Source organism: Bombina bombina, chromosome 3 (genome assembly GCF_027579735.1).
Source record: "Bombina bombina isolate aBomBom1 chromosome 3, aBomBom1.pri, whole genome shotgun sequence".
Lineage (NCBI taxonomy): Eukaryota > Metazoa > Chordata > Amphibia > Anura > Bombinatoridae > Bombina > Bombina bombina.
In genome coordinates, this window is record NC_069501.1 from 82,842,865 (window position 1) to 82,858,844 (window position 15,980).

A 15,980-nucleotide genomic window follows, 5' to 3' on the forward strand; every position below is an offset into this window, starting at 1 on the left:
ACGGCTCTGAGCCGTCACAGAGTTTCCCACTCTGGTGCTAATGACGGCTCAGAGCCGTCACTAGCACTCTCCCACCTTGAGGTAGATCTGGGGGCTCCCACCCGCTCCTACCCCGGCGATCGGGCCTGCATAGTGAAAGGCATCGCCGGGGCTTCACGTTATGCGCGGTGACATCACGCTCTATGACATTATGACGTCACTGCACAACTTTATTTAACATTAACAATGTTAAATATAGGAGCAGGGGGCATGCTGCTTAGAAGCCTGTATCTCTGGCATCTAAGCAGCTACAGACCCCCAAGACCCACCGTTGAAAAGGTAATCGCCTAACCTTTCCAACAGTGTAAGTCTTGGGGATAAAATAAAATAATGAAAATTGATAATAATAATGAAATAAATAAAAAAAAAGTAAAAAAAAAATATTTGTAAAAATATAAAATAAAAAAAGTCTTTAAAAAACCTTAGCACCCAGGTGGGAAAGTGCTTAGCACTCAAAGGGTTTAAACATGTTCTATGTGTTCAGTATATTAAAAGCCTCAAAGCTATTGTAATTAAACCTAGACTCTAAAATAAATACACCAGAAGGATGTTCTACTATAGCATGATCTCTTTATCCCAAAATAAAATATTTATAAAGAGGGAATCATATTTATTTGTTTAATAAAGTACATGTACATATTTTTGTTTACATTTGTGTTTATATTAGACAAAATAAACACCTTTGTCTCTTAATTAAAATATTAAAAAGTGAACCTTTATAAATCTACAAAATGTCCTATTTCTTATTACCAAACTTGAAATATTCACACTGTAGCTCTGTTTCCAGATTAACAATGCAAGGGACAAGAATCTTCATCTTGATGGCTATTCTGGGACTGATCTTTATTATGAATGAAGCTTTGGCAGTATACGTAGGTAAATCATCAGGATCAGTAAATCTATAACTTTAAAGGAAATTAAAATTATATTTAAATTATATATATATATGTATATATATATATATATATATATATATATATATATATATATATTTATATATATATATATAATCAGTATCAAAATCCCAGCAGGATAAGCTCAGTTATTCTTATATCATATAATTGCCAGGGTGCACATCAAAATCTAAAGATATAGACAATAGAAAAAAATGGCACTCACTGGACTTTATATAAAATATTATCTTTATTCATACCAGTTAAAAAACAGCATAACATTTCAGGATTCTTACATTCCCTTTGTCAAATGCCTTTGTCAAATGCCTAAGCATGATTCACCTCAGTGAATCTAAAAACATCATATATACTTACTGAGTCACAGGATGTGTACCTGATCCGGTCTTGGAGTGCAGTTCCCTTCCATGTTTTGTATTTTCTATGGGTGATTACAGCCACCTGTGCACCCCTTCTTTGTTCTCAGTTTGTTTAGCTTTGTGAGCTCGCATGATGGTGTGCCTGTGTTAGGGACTCAGGCAAAGGAAAGGACCTTGACGTGGTGCCTGAGCTTTCCCATTTGGCCAGATGCGGTGACTAACCTTTCCAGTTGTGATTTTATCTTAGCTGTGAGCTAGCTGGTGAGTGCTGGGTGTTTCTATGTGTTGTATTACTTTTTATTTGTAATCTCCCTTGGTTCTTGCACCCATTCCGGACTGGGGTTAACTGCCTGTGGCTCTGGTGACATCACAGCTTTTTTGGAGTGCTATTTAGCACCCAGGGCTGGATGTTACTGAGTCACAGGATGTGTACCTGATCCGGTCTTGGAGTGCAGTTCCCTTCCATGTTTTGTATTTTCTATGGGTGATTACAGCCACCTGTGCACCCCGTCTTTGTTCTCAGTTTGTTTAGCTTTGTGAGCTCGCATGATGGTGTAGCTGTGTTAGGGACTCAGGCAAAGGAAAGGACCTTGACGTGGTGCCTGAGCTTTCCCATTTGGCCAGATGCAGTGACTAACCTTTCCAGTTGTGATTTTATCTTAGCTGTGAGCTAGCTGGTGAGTGCTGGGTGTTTCTATCTGTTATATATATATTTATATATATATATATATATATTTATATATATATATATATATATATATATATACACACACACATACAGTGTTCTCCATAGAAAATATTGCTAGCCGGGTGACATTATAAAGTAGCCGAGTGGGGGCAATGTAATATTTTCTAATATTATATAATTTTCTGATGTCCAAAGCACAGAATGCATATTCTACAAATAAATGTATTGAATGATAATTTGTGCAATAAAAATTTTACATTTCTAATACTAGCTAATTTTAGATTAAAGGGACATTCCAATCAAATTTTAAATGCACATAGATTAATTACATCTTTGTTTAGAAACTAATTTGCAATATACATGTATTAGCAAAAATGCTTCTAGTAAAATATATTATTACTGTTTTAGTGTTAACATTTGTCTCTGCACGTGCATGTAAAGCATAGCTAGATATTCTCAGTGCACCAGCATCTTAAATGCTGCAGCTACTGTGGGCATCAGTGGGATTTGTATCATAGCAGCAAGTAACAAACTGACGCCTAGATTACGAGTTTTGCGGTAACAGGGGTGCGGAACTAACTTGCACGTTATTGTCACCGCTCACTTTCATGCAGCGCTGGTATTACGAGTTTTTACAAACCCAACGTTAAAAGACAAAAAGTGAGCGTAGAGCAAAATTTTGCTCCACACTTCACTTCAATACCAGCGCTGCTTAAATCAATGGTGAGCTGGTGTAACATGCTCGTGCACGATTTCCCCATAGGAATCAACGGGGAGAGCCGGCTGAAAAAAAGTCTAACACCTGCAAAAAAGCAGCGTAAAACTCAACACGGAGCATCCTCTTCATCTGACGACTAAAGACGAATGAAGGTACCTTTAAGTGACGTCATCCAAAATGGCGTCCCTTAGATTCCGATTGGCTGATAGAATTCTAGCAGCCAATCAGAATTAAGGTAGAAAAAATCCTATTGGCTGATGCAATCAGCCAATAGGATTGAAGTCCAATCCTATTGGTTGATCCAATCAGCCAATAGGATTCAGCTTGCATTCTATTGGCTGTTGCAATCATCCAATAGGATTTTTTCTACCTTAATTCCGATTGGCTGAGAGAATTCTATCAGCCAATCGGAATCTAAGGGATGCCGTCTTGGATGATGTCACTTAAAGGTACCTTCATTCGTCTTTAGTCGTCGGATGAAGACGATGCTCCGTGTCGGATGTCTTGAAGATGGACCCGCTCCACGCCGGATGGATGAAGATAGAAGATGCTGTCTGGATGAAGACTTCTGCCCGTCTGGAGGACCACTTCGACCGGCTTGGATGGAGCCTTCTCCCGGCTTCGTTGAGGACTTCGGCCCGGCATGGATGAAGACTTCTCCCAGTAAGTCGATCTTTACGGGGTTAGTGTTAGGTTTTTTAAGGGTGTATTGGGTGGGTTATATTTTTAGGTTTGGGACTTTGGGCCTGCAAAAGAGCTAACTGCCCATTTAAGGGCAATGCCCATCCAAATGCCCTTTTCAGGGCAATGGGGAGCTTATTTTTTTTTAGATAGTATTTTATTTGGGATGTTGTTTGTGTGGGGGGTGGGTTTTACTGTTGGGGGGGTTGTTTGTATTTTTTTTTACAGGTAAAAGAGCTGATTACTTTTGGGCAATGCCCCGCAAAAGGCCCTTTTAAGGGCTATTAGTAATTTAGTTTAGGCTAGGGGTTTTTGTTATTTTGGGGAGGGGGCTTTTTTTATTTTGATAGGGCTATTAGATTAGGTGTAATTAGTTTAAATATCTGTAATTTGTTTTTTATTTTCTGTAATTTAGTGGGGGGTTTTTTTTGTACTTTAGCTAATGTAATTTAATTTATTTAATAGTATTTAATTTAGTTAATTCATTTAATTATAGTGTAGTGTTAGGTGTTAGTGTAACTTAGGTTAGGTTTTATTTTACAGGTACTTTTGTATTTATTTTAGCTAGGTAGTTATTAAATAGTTAATAACTATTTAATAACTATTCTACCTAGTTAAAATAAATACAAACTTGCCTGTAAAATAAAAATAAATCCTAAGCTAGATACAATGTAACTATTAGCTATATTGTAGCTAGCTTAGAGTTTATTTTATAGTAAAGTATTTAGTTTTAAATAGGAATTATTTAGTAAATGATAGGAATATTTAGTTAGATTTAATTAAATTATATTTGTTAGAGGGTGTTAGGGTTAGACTTAGGTTTAGGGGTTAATAACTTTAATATAGTGGCGGCGACGTTGGGGGTGGCAGATTAGGGGTTAATAAATGTAGGTAGGTGGCGGCGATGTTAGGGATGGCAGATTAGGGGTTAATAATAATAAACTAATGTTTGCAAGACGGGAGTGCGGCAGTTTAGGGGTTAATATGTTTATTATAGTGGCGGTGACGTTGGGGGCGGCAGATTAGGGGTTAATAAGAGTAGGTAGGTTGCAGCGACATTGGGGGCGGCAGATTAGGGGTTAATAAATATAATGTAGGTGTCTGCGATGTTGGGAGCAGCAGATTAGGGGTTCATAAATATAATGTAGGTTGCGGCGGGGTCCGGAGCGGCAGATTAGGGGTTAAAAAATGTATTTTAGTGTTTGCGATGCGGGAGGGTCTCGGTTTAGGTGTTAATAGGTAGTTTATGGGTGTTAGTGTACTTTTTAGCACTTTAGTTATGAGTTTTATGTTACAGCGCTGTACCATAAAACTCATAACTACTGACTTTCAAATGCGTTAGAAATCTTGACAGGATAGGGTGTACTGCTCACTTTTTGGCCTCCCAGGACAGACTCGTAATACCAGCGCTATGAAAGTCCCATAGAAAAAAGACATGCAGGCCCATTTATCAAGCTCCGTATGGAGCTTGAAGGGCCGTGTTTCTGGCGAGTCTTCAGACTCGCCAGAAACACAAGTTATGAAGCAGCGGTCTAAAGACCGCTGCTTCATAACCCTGTCCGCCTGCTCTGAGCAGGCGGACAGGAACCGCCGGAAATCAACCCGATCGAATACGATCGGGTTGATTGACAGCTCCCTGCTGGCGGCCGATTGGCCGCGAGTCAGCAGGGGGCGGCGTTGCACCAGCAGCTCTTGTGAGCTGCTGGTGCAATGTTAAATGTGGAGAGCGTATTGCTCTCCGCATTTAGCGAGGTCTTGCGGACCTGATCCGCAGTGTCGGATCAGGTCCGCAAGCCCTTTGATAAATGGGCCCCATGAAGTTTACGTCAGTCGTTTTGCGGTAAGGCCAAAAAAGTGTGCGGTGACCCTAAACCTTCAAGACTCGTAATACCAGCGGTAGTAAAAAAGCAGCGTTAGCACCTGTTATTGCTGCTTTTTCAGCTACCGCAAAACTTGTAATCTAGGCCTGAGTAAATACCAGATAGTACAAGCAAATTTGGCTCCCTGAGAAAGTGATGTGTTTAAAATGTTGGTGCACGGTGCATACTTAAATATAATTTTCAAACAACTATAACTATTATTAGAAACAATTTTGCTAATACATGTATATTACAAAAATGCTTCTATTCAAAAAATAAATGCATGCATGAGGATTCCAATTTTGGCTGGAATGTCCCATTAATATTGGCTAAAATTTTAGCTGGGCAGTCAGTAAAATCAGCAGGGTGGCACACCCATTAAAAAGGTCCTGGGTATCTGTAACCGCTGACAGGGCGGGTGTTTCTTGCTCCCGGGTCCCTAAGGAGATAAGCGTGCACGAAGCTCATGTCGCAGGACCTGAAAGAGCTGTGATCTCTATCTCTGATGGAACTAGTCTCAGCTGCTTACAAAGACAACGGGAGCCCTTAATTTCAAGAAATCTACTGAGATTTACATGGCGCAAGACCTATTTGCCCTGGAGCAATGCCATTACAGCTGCTGAGCCCTTTGAAAGACGACCATAGAAGTCACGTTTGTCTGGCGGCAAGTATATACCTACACATATTGCCTTCAAGAGACAGAAAGAGGGACTTATGACTTTGTGTGTTCTATGCATGGGAGTGGGCTAGAGACCTCTTCGCCTTCATTTATGTATATTATTAAAGTTAATCGGTGTTTATGTTCACTTTGTTCCCTTAGAAATTATAAGGGCAACTTTACTGTTTCTGTTTTAAAGGTTAAAAATTACTATGTTATATGGCTGGATTCACAACACGTGATGTTCACTTGCAGAGAAGCCTTAATGGAAGTACTGTACTAAGCGATGGGGCATGTATGTATTTATTTTAAGCTCCTCATGGGAAAGTTGTGTATTAGAAACTACTTGGGTTCTACAGTAATCTGTCTTTCAGCGGACTTATGAGAAGCTACCTTGAGGTGTCATATCTGCGTATCGCACAGATCACACTTCTACAGCCCCCTATTTTTAGTTGATCACAATCCAGTATGAGCGACCCTATAGGGAGTTACTATATGTAATTCATACAACTACAAATATAGGTATTATCTTGTTTAATAGGTTTACCTCCATAGTGTACTATATTGATAAACCCACTATGTTTTTGCTCAATTGAACTATATTACAGCTTTTACTTTTATATTGCTAGAATTTGGTGTATGGAGATAGGTGGGAGGGGTGCTATTGGCGGCAGAGATGGTGCCTCTCTCAGGTAATGGACTTCATGGCTAAACTCTATGAATACTACTCTCCTTTATCCCTAGACATGTGAACCATTTTATATACATAAACATCTAGAATGGGTTTAGCTTTGTCATATTTGTAATTGTCCCTATGACATAGGTTATATAGTTTTGCAGGGTCTGCTGAAAATGAAAACTCATTATTGTACTTAAGGGGGTTTACCACCACTATATTATTTGTCCTGCTTCTAAAGTTAATAATTACAATGTATGCAAACAGAATTAGACTTGGTTTCTATATATTCTATGCAGCTACCATTCATAAGTGTGCCATGGGTATATTTCTCTCCGTGTAAATATCATTAAGGTTATACAGTTCTTTAGGGTTCATGAGTGACTCTCGTAAAAATATAAAAATGAGGTTCATTAATAAGATCCATCAGTGGTCTCCTAGGTTTATTTGTACTATGAAAAGCTCCGTTTCCCCCATTATATAGCTTACTGGTTAAGTATAGGGACACAGATCCCATAATCAAATCCCTACATTATGTTTAAGTGTGACTACTCATTGAAGCTATTGATATATCCCCCTGTACCCTTTAAAAGTTAAATGAGGTATTTTTCTATAGGTTATTTTCCCAAGTTATGGCATCTAAATAAGCAAAGCAAATACTGTGGCAAAAATGTTGTAATATATCCTATAGGTGGTTTAGGATGCAATTACTATTACTGCTATATTTAATTCTGTGACTGTATTAATTTTGTGCTTGTTCTTTTAATCTGGTTGTTAATAGATGATTCTTGTTTGCTAAAATCTTATGTACATGACTTTTGGGAACAAGGGAATTTATTTTATATGCAACATTTTTGCAATAACCTCAATAAAAATGTATAAACAAAAAAAAAAAAGGTCCTAGGTAGAACACTGATGTTAGGGAGGGCAGATTAGGGGTTAATAAAATTTATTATAGTGTTTGCGAGGCGGGAGTGCGGCGGTTTAGGGGTTAATACATTTATTATAGTGGCAGCGATGTCTGGTCAGCAGATTAGGGGTTAATAAGTGTAGGTAGGTGGCGGCGACATTGGGGGGGACAGAGTAGGGGTTCATAGCTATAATGTAGGTTGCGGTGGTCTCCGGAGCGGCAGATTAGGGGTTAATAATATAATGCAGGTGTCAGCTATAGCGGGGACGGCAGATTAGGGGTTAATAAGTGTAAGGTTAGGGGTGTTTAGACTCGGGGTTCATGTTAGGATGTTAGGTGTAGACTTAGAAAGTGTTTCCCCATAGGAAACAATGAGGCTGCGTTAAGAGCTGAACGCTTCTTTTTTGCAGGTGTTAGGGTTTTTTTCAGCCAGCTCAGCCCCATTGTATCCTATGGGGAAATCGTGCACGAGCACGTTTTTCCAGCTTACTGCTACCGTAAGCAACGCTGGTATTGAGAGTAGATGTGGAGCGAAATTTGGCTCAACGCTCACTTTTCTTAGGCTAACGCAGCCATTCAGAAAACTCATAATACCAGCGTTGTCTTAAGGGTGCGCTGGAAAAAAAGGCTTGTTACGTTAGCACCGCAGGTCTTTACCGACAAAACTCCAAATCTAGGCGAATATTTCTGCTAGGGTTCAGGTCAATAGTGGCCATATCCTCCTCAGAATAACTGTGTGGAAATATACAACTAGCGCCTGCTGTAGGTGGACCCTTAGGCTTTGGATAGTTGACACCTAGCTATCAACTTAGAAGACTTGGGTGTAGAGAGGTACCAAAGCGCCTAACCTGACGGAGGCTGGGTCTAGTAATGTATAAATATAGATATGAATGTAAATATAAAATATATCGATAATTACATTAATATATTTATTCAAGTTTAAAATATAACAGTGATTTCATTAATACATTTATTCAGATATTAATACAGGTCTAGAGATAAGAAACATTGATCCATGTACTTATTAACATTAAAATGACAACTTTAATAAAATAGAATAAAATAAAATACAATAAAATATTTCACCAATGACTGAAGTACAAATGTATTGGTAATAGCCTGGGCAGCCTGATGTGTAAGCAATTAGCTTCCTAATGAATTTAGTCGATTCCTACTTGAAATAAATTTGCGTTTAGGCGACTTAGATTGGATCCTTTATCTATGTGTTTAACTTGATAAAAAGGTGTCACAAATTGTGATGGCGAAAAGTGTGATGGCGAAAAAACTGTGATGACAAAATATATAAAAAATATATTTAAAAAATTAAAAAATTGTTTGCAAAAATGTGTTCACAATGATGACAAAAAATAATGATGAAAATATAAGTGCTGGATTAGTTAAAAAAAAGTCTAAAAAGTTGCATCCAAACTGTGCTGTAATAAATTAATCAGTAAATCCGTGATATCCTTTAGGCATAAAACATCCTTTAAATTAGTATAATAAACGTGATGATTGGGATTTTGAAACCAAATTCAATATTTTGAAACTTCCTTCAATGTTCCTTTGATGGTATTCAAATAGGCTCAACTCCCTAGAGCCGTATAATGACCGGCTGTATTGCAAACCGGAAGTGTTTGTTTAGCACTTCTGGTTTTTGTTGAAAGCAACTTTAAATATAACTTAATATTTATAGTCGCTCTTCTGTTTAAAATAATTCTTTATATTTCGGCCTCTCAAAGGCCTTTATCAAGACTGTTTTTTTGGTTGTAAATTCTGGCCTTTTATACCGGACTGTTTGCTGACCGGCTGTATTGCAAACCAGAAGTGTTTGTTTAGCACCCCTATGCAATTCTTCCTATAAAAGAAAAGTGCAATGGTATGGATAGTTTTAGATAAATATCACAAATGAAAAAAGGCTTACCAGTTGTCGACGCATTTCGGCCTCTCAAAGGCCTTTATCAAGACTGTTTTTTTGGTAGTAAATGCTGGCCTTTTATACCGGACTGTTTGCTGACCGGCTGTATTGCAAACCGGAAGTGTTTGTTTAGCACTTCCGGTTTTCGTTGAAAACAACTTTAAATATAACTTAATATTTATAGTCGCTCTTCTGTTTAAAATAATTCTTTATATGTTTAATAGACATATAAAATTATCTTATTGAATCTATCCATTTAGACCCAGCCTTTATATATCTTGATGTCATATTTATGTTTGTTTCCAAACATTTTTTCAAGTATAATCTTTTTTTCTTTCTTTTTATTGCAGTGATTCTATGTTTTGCAAATTCAAATTCTTTTTTTCTTTCTTTTTATTGCAGTGATTCTATGTTTTGCAAATTCGAATCAGTAGTTGTTACCAACTATATACACAATCTTAATATGATCGAATTTCCATTAGGTTTAGTGTTGTCAAAAAAGCCATTTTGAGCCATTTTTAGCTCCTCCTATTGGTCATGACATAGGCGTTGGTATTAGTTACACTTTCTATAGGATGGGACTATGGGTGTGTGTAAATGGTCCAATCTTATTGGATATTACTTGTTTGTAAATATAGATAAGTTACGGCAACATTAACTTTATCTGACATAACTCGTTCTAGAATCTTAAGGTGTATTATATGTGTGAAAAAAACGGCTAATGTACTTTGTCTGTGCCTCTCATTATGATCTACCATATAATGCAATCGTTGGTAAATTATCCTATAATCAGGTTACATGTTTAGGGCTATTTCTATGATCTGTCTATCTATGTGCTTGTTCTTGATATGATCAAATTTCATCAGATTTAATGCTGTCAAGAAACTGTTCTTAGCCATTTTTTAGCTCATCCTATTAGACATGACGTATACTCCGGAATAGGCATTAGATCTTATTGGTTCTTACTTGTCTGTGAATGTAAATAAGTTACAGCGACATTAGCTTATCTGCCATAACCTTTTCCAAATATTAGAGTATATCAGAAATATGAGTGAAAAGACTAACGTACTATCGGCGAGATTACGAGTTTTGCGTTAGCCTTAAAAAGCAGCATTGAGAGGTCCCAACGCTGCTTTTTATCTAACGCTGGTATTACGAGTTTGACAGGTAGAGGCTCACCGCTCACTTTTCTTCTGCAACTCGAGGCAACCGCAAATCCCCTTACGTCAATTGCGTATCCTATCTTTTTAATGGGATTTGCCTAACGCTGGTATTACGAGTCTTGGAGAAAGTGAGCGTTAGAGCCTCTACCTCCAAGACTCCAACCCCATTTAAAAGTCAGTAGTTAAGAGTTTTATGGGCTAATGTCGGAACATAAAACTCTTAACTAAAGTATGTATATTAACACCCATAAACTACCTATAAACCCCTAAACCGAGGCCCCCCCACATCGCAAACACTATAATAAAATTATTTAACCCCTAATCTGCCGACCGGAAACCGCCGCCACCTACATTATCCCTATGAACCCCTAATCTGCTGTCCCTAACATAGCCGACACCTATATTAAATTTATTAAACCCTAATCTGCCCCCCCAACGTCGCCACCACCAACCTACACTTATTAACCATAATCTGCTGACCAGACATCGCCGCCACTATAATAAATGTATTAACCCCTAAGCCGCCACGCTCCCGCCTCGGAAACACTATAATAAATTGTATTAACCCCTAATCTGCCCCCCCCCAACGTCGTCTCCACCTACATACAATTATTAACCCCTAATCTGCCACACCCAAAGTTGCCGCTACTATAATTAAAGTTATTAACCCCTAAACATAAGTCTAACCCTAACACCCCTCTAAATTAAATATAATTTAAATAAAACAAAATAAATTTTCTATAATTAAATAAATTATTCCTATTTAAAAATAAATACTTACCTATAAAATAAACCCTAATATAGCTACAATATAACTAATAGTTACATTGTAGCTATTTTAGGATTTATATTTATTTTAAAGGCAACTTTGTATTTATTTTAACTAGGTACAATAGCTATTAAATAGTTAATAACTATTTAATAGCTATCTAGTTAAAATAATTACAAAATTACCTGTAAAATAAATCCTAACCTAAGTTACAAATACACCTAACACTAAACTATCAATAAATTAATTAAATAAATTAACTACAATTATCTAAGCTAAAATACAATTAAATAAACTAAACTATATTACAAAAAAACCAAACACTAAATTACAAAAAATAAAAAAATATTACAAGAATTTTAATCTAATTACACCTAATCTAAGCCCACTAATAAAATAAAAAAGCCCCCCAAAATAATAAAATTTCCCTACCCTAAAAGGGCTTTTTGCGGGGCATTGCCCCAAAGTAATCAGCTCTTTTACCTGTAAAATAAAATACAAGACCCCCCCCAACATTAAAACCCACCACCCACACACCCCTACTCTAAAACCCACCCGATCCCCCCTTAAATAAACCTAACACTACCCCATTGAAGATCACCGTACCTTGAGCCATCTTCACCCAACCGGGCCGAACTCTTCATCCGATGCGGGCACAAGTGGTCCTCCAGCCGGGCAGAAGTCTTCATCCGAAATGAAGGTTCATTTAAATGACGTTATCCAAGATGGCGTCCCTCGAATTCCGATTGGCTGATAGGATTCTATCAGCCAATCTTAATTAAGGTATGAAAAATCCGATTGGTTGATTAAATCAGCCAATCGGATTGAAGTTCAATCTGATTGGCTGATTGGATCAGCCAATAGAATTGACCTCGCATTCTCCTAGACCGAGTTCTACAGCATGCCACGGAGCTGTGATGCAACACTCTGGGAATCATGGAGGTTGGCCTCAGATGAGTGGTTACAGAGCATAAGAGACGACGAGCTGCTAGATACAGACCAGCAGCCTGGCCCCGAGCTTATAGACTTGGACAAGGGAGCCACCCCAGCAGAAGCGCTGGCAACAGGGCAGAGAGCCGCCGGCCTCTGCCCAGCACCTGTAACAGCTCCAGGAAACCAGGGAGAGGAGGAAGTCGTCCTCTCTCCCCTTATAGAGAACCCCTTGCAGGGAGAGATGGATGTTGGTCTCTCTCCCCAGCGGCAGAGCCATCCCCTGGGAGTGGAGGTAGTCGTCCTCCCTCCCCTTACAGAGAACACCTTGCAGGGAAAGATGGATGTCGATAACCCTCCCCAGCAGCAGAACCCCTTCCTGGGAGAAGAGACAGTCGGTCTCTTTCCTCAGTGGCAAAGCCATCCCCTGGGAGTGGAGGTAGTCGTCCTCCCTCCCCATAAGCAGAACCCCTTCCTGGGAGAGGAGACAGTTGGTCTCTCTCCCCAGCAGCAGAACAATCCCCTGGGAGTGGAGGTAGTCATCCTCCCTCCCCATAAGCAGAACCCCTTCCTGGGAGAGGAGACAGTCGGTCTCTCTCCCCAGCAGCAGAGCCAGGGGCAGGGAGAGGAGACAGTCGGTCTCTCTCCCCAGCGGCAGAGCCATCCCCTGGGAGCGGAGGTAGTCGTCCTCCCTCCCCATAAGCAGAACCCCTTCTTGGGAGAGGAGACAGTCGGTCTCTCTCCCCAGTGGCAGAGCCAGGAGCAGGGAGAGGAGACAGTTGTTCTCTCTCCCCAGCGGCAGAGCCATACCCTGGGAGCGGATGAAGTCGTCCTCCCTCCCCGTAAGCCAAACCCCTTCCTGGGAGAGGAGACAGTTGGTATCTCTCCCCAGCGGCAGAGCCAGAAGCCGGGAGAGGAGACAGTCAGTCTCCCTCCCCAGTGGCAGAGCTGTCCCCTGGGAGCGGAGGTAGTCGTCCACCCTTCCCATAAGCAGAACCCCTTTCTGGGAGAGGAGACAGTTGGTCTCTCTCCCCAGTGGCAGATCCATCCTTCTGGAGCAGAGGTAGTCATCCTCCCTCCCCTTACAGAGAAGCCCTTGCAGGGAGAGATGGGTATCAATATCTCTCCCCAGCGGCCGAACCCCTTTCTGGGAGAGGAGACAGTTGGTCTCTCTCCCCAGCGACAGCACAGTTAGTCTCTCTCCCCAGTGGCAGAGCCATCTCCTGGGAGCGGAGGTAGTCGTCCTCCCTCCCTGTAAGCAGAACCCCTTCCTGGGAGAGGAGACAGTCAGTCTCTCTCCCCAGCGGCAGAGCCAGGAGCAGGGAGAGGAGACAGTCGGTCTCTCTCCCCAGTGGCAGAGCCATCCCCTGGGAGCGGAGGTAGTTGTCCTCCCTCCCCGTAAGCAGAACCCCTTCCTGGGAGAGGAGACAGTCGGTCTCTCTCCCCAGTAGCAGAGCCAGGAGTAGGGAGAGGAGACAGTTGTTCTCTCTCCCCAGCGGCAGAGACATACCCTGGGAGTGGAGGAAGTCATCCTCCCTCCCCGTAAGCCGAACCCCTTCCTGGGAGAGGAGACAGTCAGTCTCTATCTCCAGCGGCAGAGCCAGAAGCCGGGAGAGGAGGTAGTCGTCTTCCCTCCCCATAAGCAGAACCCCTTTCTGGGAGAGAAGACAGACGGTCTCTCTCCCCAGTGGCAGATCCATCCTTTGAGAGCAGAGGTAGTCGTCCTCCCTCCCCTTACAGAGAAGCCCTTGCAGGGAGAGATGGGTATCAATATCTCTCCCCAGCGGCCGAATACCTTTCTGGGAGAGTAGACAGTTGGTCTCTCTCCCCAGCGACAGCACAGTTTCCCATGGAGCGGAGGTATTAGACCTCCCTCCCCAGCGGTAGATCTCCTTCTCGGGAGAAGAGACAGACGGACTCTCTGCTCAGTAGCTTGGCAGGGTCTCTACCCTTTTCTTGTCCCGGTGTATTTCTCACCGAGGGCAGGCATTGCATTGGGCAAGGAGGATAAAAGTGTATACAGTTGGTGCCACATGTTTGGGCACCCAAGCTTTACCTGCCCCACCAAGGAGGAACCTCCCCCTCCGGTCTGGGGTGGGAATACAGTTGGGAAACCAGCACTAGCTTTGTTTGTGGGTGGGTCAGTCGGTACTAAACAGAGTGTCACAGAGAGAGGCAGTGTGGCCATGGAACTTAAGGACACTGGAACTTGTGGGACAGCAATTGTTTGGGAGCTGGCCTTAGCAAACTTGTTTGGGACTTTGCCTTATGTGACTATCCCTGCGCCCAGGGGGCAGGGTATAAATGCCAGCAGGAACCCCCTAGGATGCCCCAAGCTCTGGAGAGATGGGATAACCTCTCCCAGCAAACAAGAAGTGGAGGGCCACCGTCGGACAGCCCCAGGCTGACCCATTAAAGGTCTTGCCGGGTCTGCCAAACTGGAGGGGGGGAGATGTCACGGATACCAGACAGCCAAGGCTACCCCCCACCCCCCTACAACCTCACCCCTGTTGTTATCTAGTCTAGGTGTGAAGCGTCTTTCTGTTATTGTGTGAGTCATCCATTGTCCTTTTGTAAGTCAGGATGTGATTAGAATCTTGTTTAACTAACCATTGTCTGATGTTTGTCTCATTGTAAAATATTTGTTTCTATTTGTGTAGTAACTACCCCCATTTGTTGGAAATGTAAAAAAAGCTGTGTTTTCTGTGCAATAAAGCAGTTCTTATTTCACCTGAATGCTAATCTGTCTAGTTATTTGGATGAGCTCCAGCTAAAATCACTTTCCTGGGCTACATAGCAGCCTGTTCCAGGCAAAGGAAGGACCCTCTGACAGAGCTACCCAGTCGGGGTAGCTGGAGTCTGCCACAGGGTGGGACAATGAGTACTGGTGCTGTCAGGCATCAGGGGTGGCTACAGGCTGTGGTCACTAACCAGCTACATAGCTGCAGTTGGCAGGGAGGAAGCAGGACCCATTTTGCGGAGCTACCCAGTCAGGGTATCCGAGGTATCCGTCACAATTTACAAGCATGAAAAGATGTCTAAGGTTTAGAAATAAATCTAAATGAATCTAAATGAACTTAGGTCATAATTGATGTAAATAATGTCTATTAGGCTTTTAATGAATTAGATATGGTTTTCCAATGCCTTGCAAAAGTGAATAATTCGCTATATTCCATAAATGGTCAGATTTTATGTCTCCTATTAATAACAGTGTGGCAAATAATTGAAAACTAGGGATTTCTAAGGATCTATAGTATCAGAAATCTTGACCAGTAGGGATTAAGATACTGATTATGCTAAGTAAATATGCTAAGTAAATATGCTCAGTAAATATCAAGATTAGAGGTTACTGATCTATTAACAATGTGACCAGCTAATACTTATATACATATGCATGGAAACAATATTATATATAAATATGTGTAGATAGTGATGTCGCAAACTGTTCGCCGGAGAACAGTTCCCGGCAAACATAGCTTGTTCGCGTTTGCCGCTGCGGGCGAACATATGCGATGTTCGATCTGCCCCCTATGTGTCATCATTGAGGAAACTTTGACCCTGTATCTCACAGCCTTCTGACACATTTGAGCCAATCAGCAGCAAACACTCCCTCACAGACCCTCCCATCTCCTTGGCAGCAGACATTTTAGATTCCTTACGATCTTGCTTTCTTAGTGAGAGGAGCTTTAGTGTTGCTGCTGCTG

The 15,980-nt window shown here is 41.1% G+C and overlaps 1 long non-coding RNA gene across 1 annotated transcript in view; it reads left to right on the forward strand.

Annotated features, from left to right (window-relative positions):
• Positions 1-802: 802 nt before the first annotated feature.
• Positions 803-15,980, forward strand: part of LOC128651499 (uncharacterized) — a 61,926-nt gene continuing 46,748 nt past the window's right edge. Inside the window, exon 1 of the long non-coding RNA XR_008401099.1 lies at positions 803-915. This is a non-coding gene — a long non-coding RNA (uncharacterized LOC128651499). The remainder of the gene's footprint in view (positions 916-15,980) is intronic.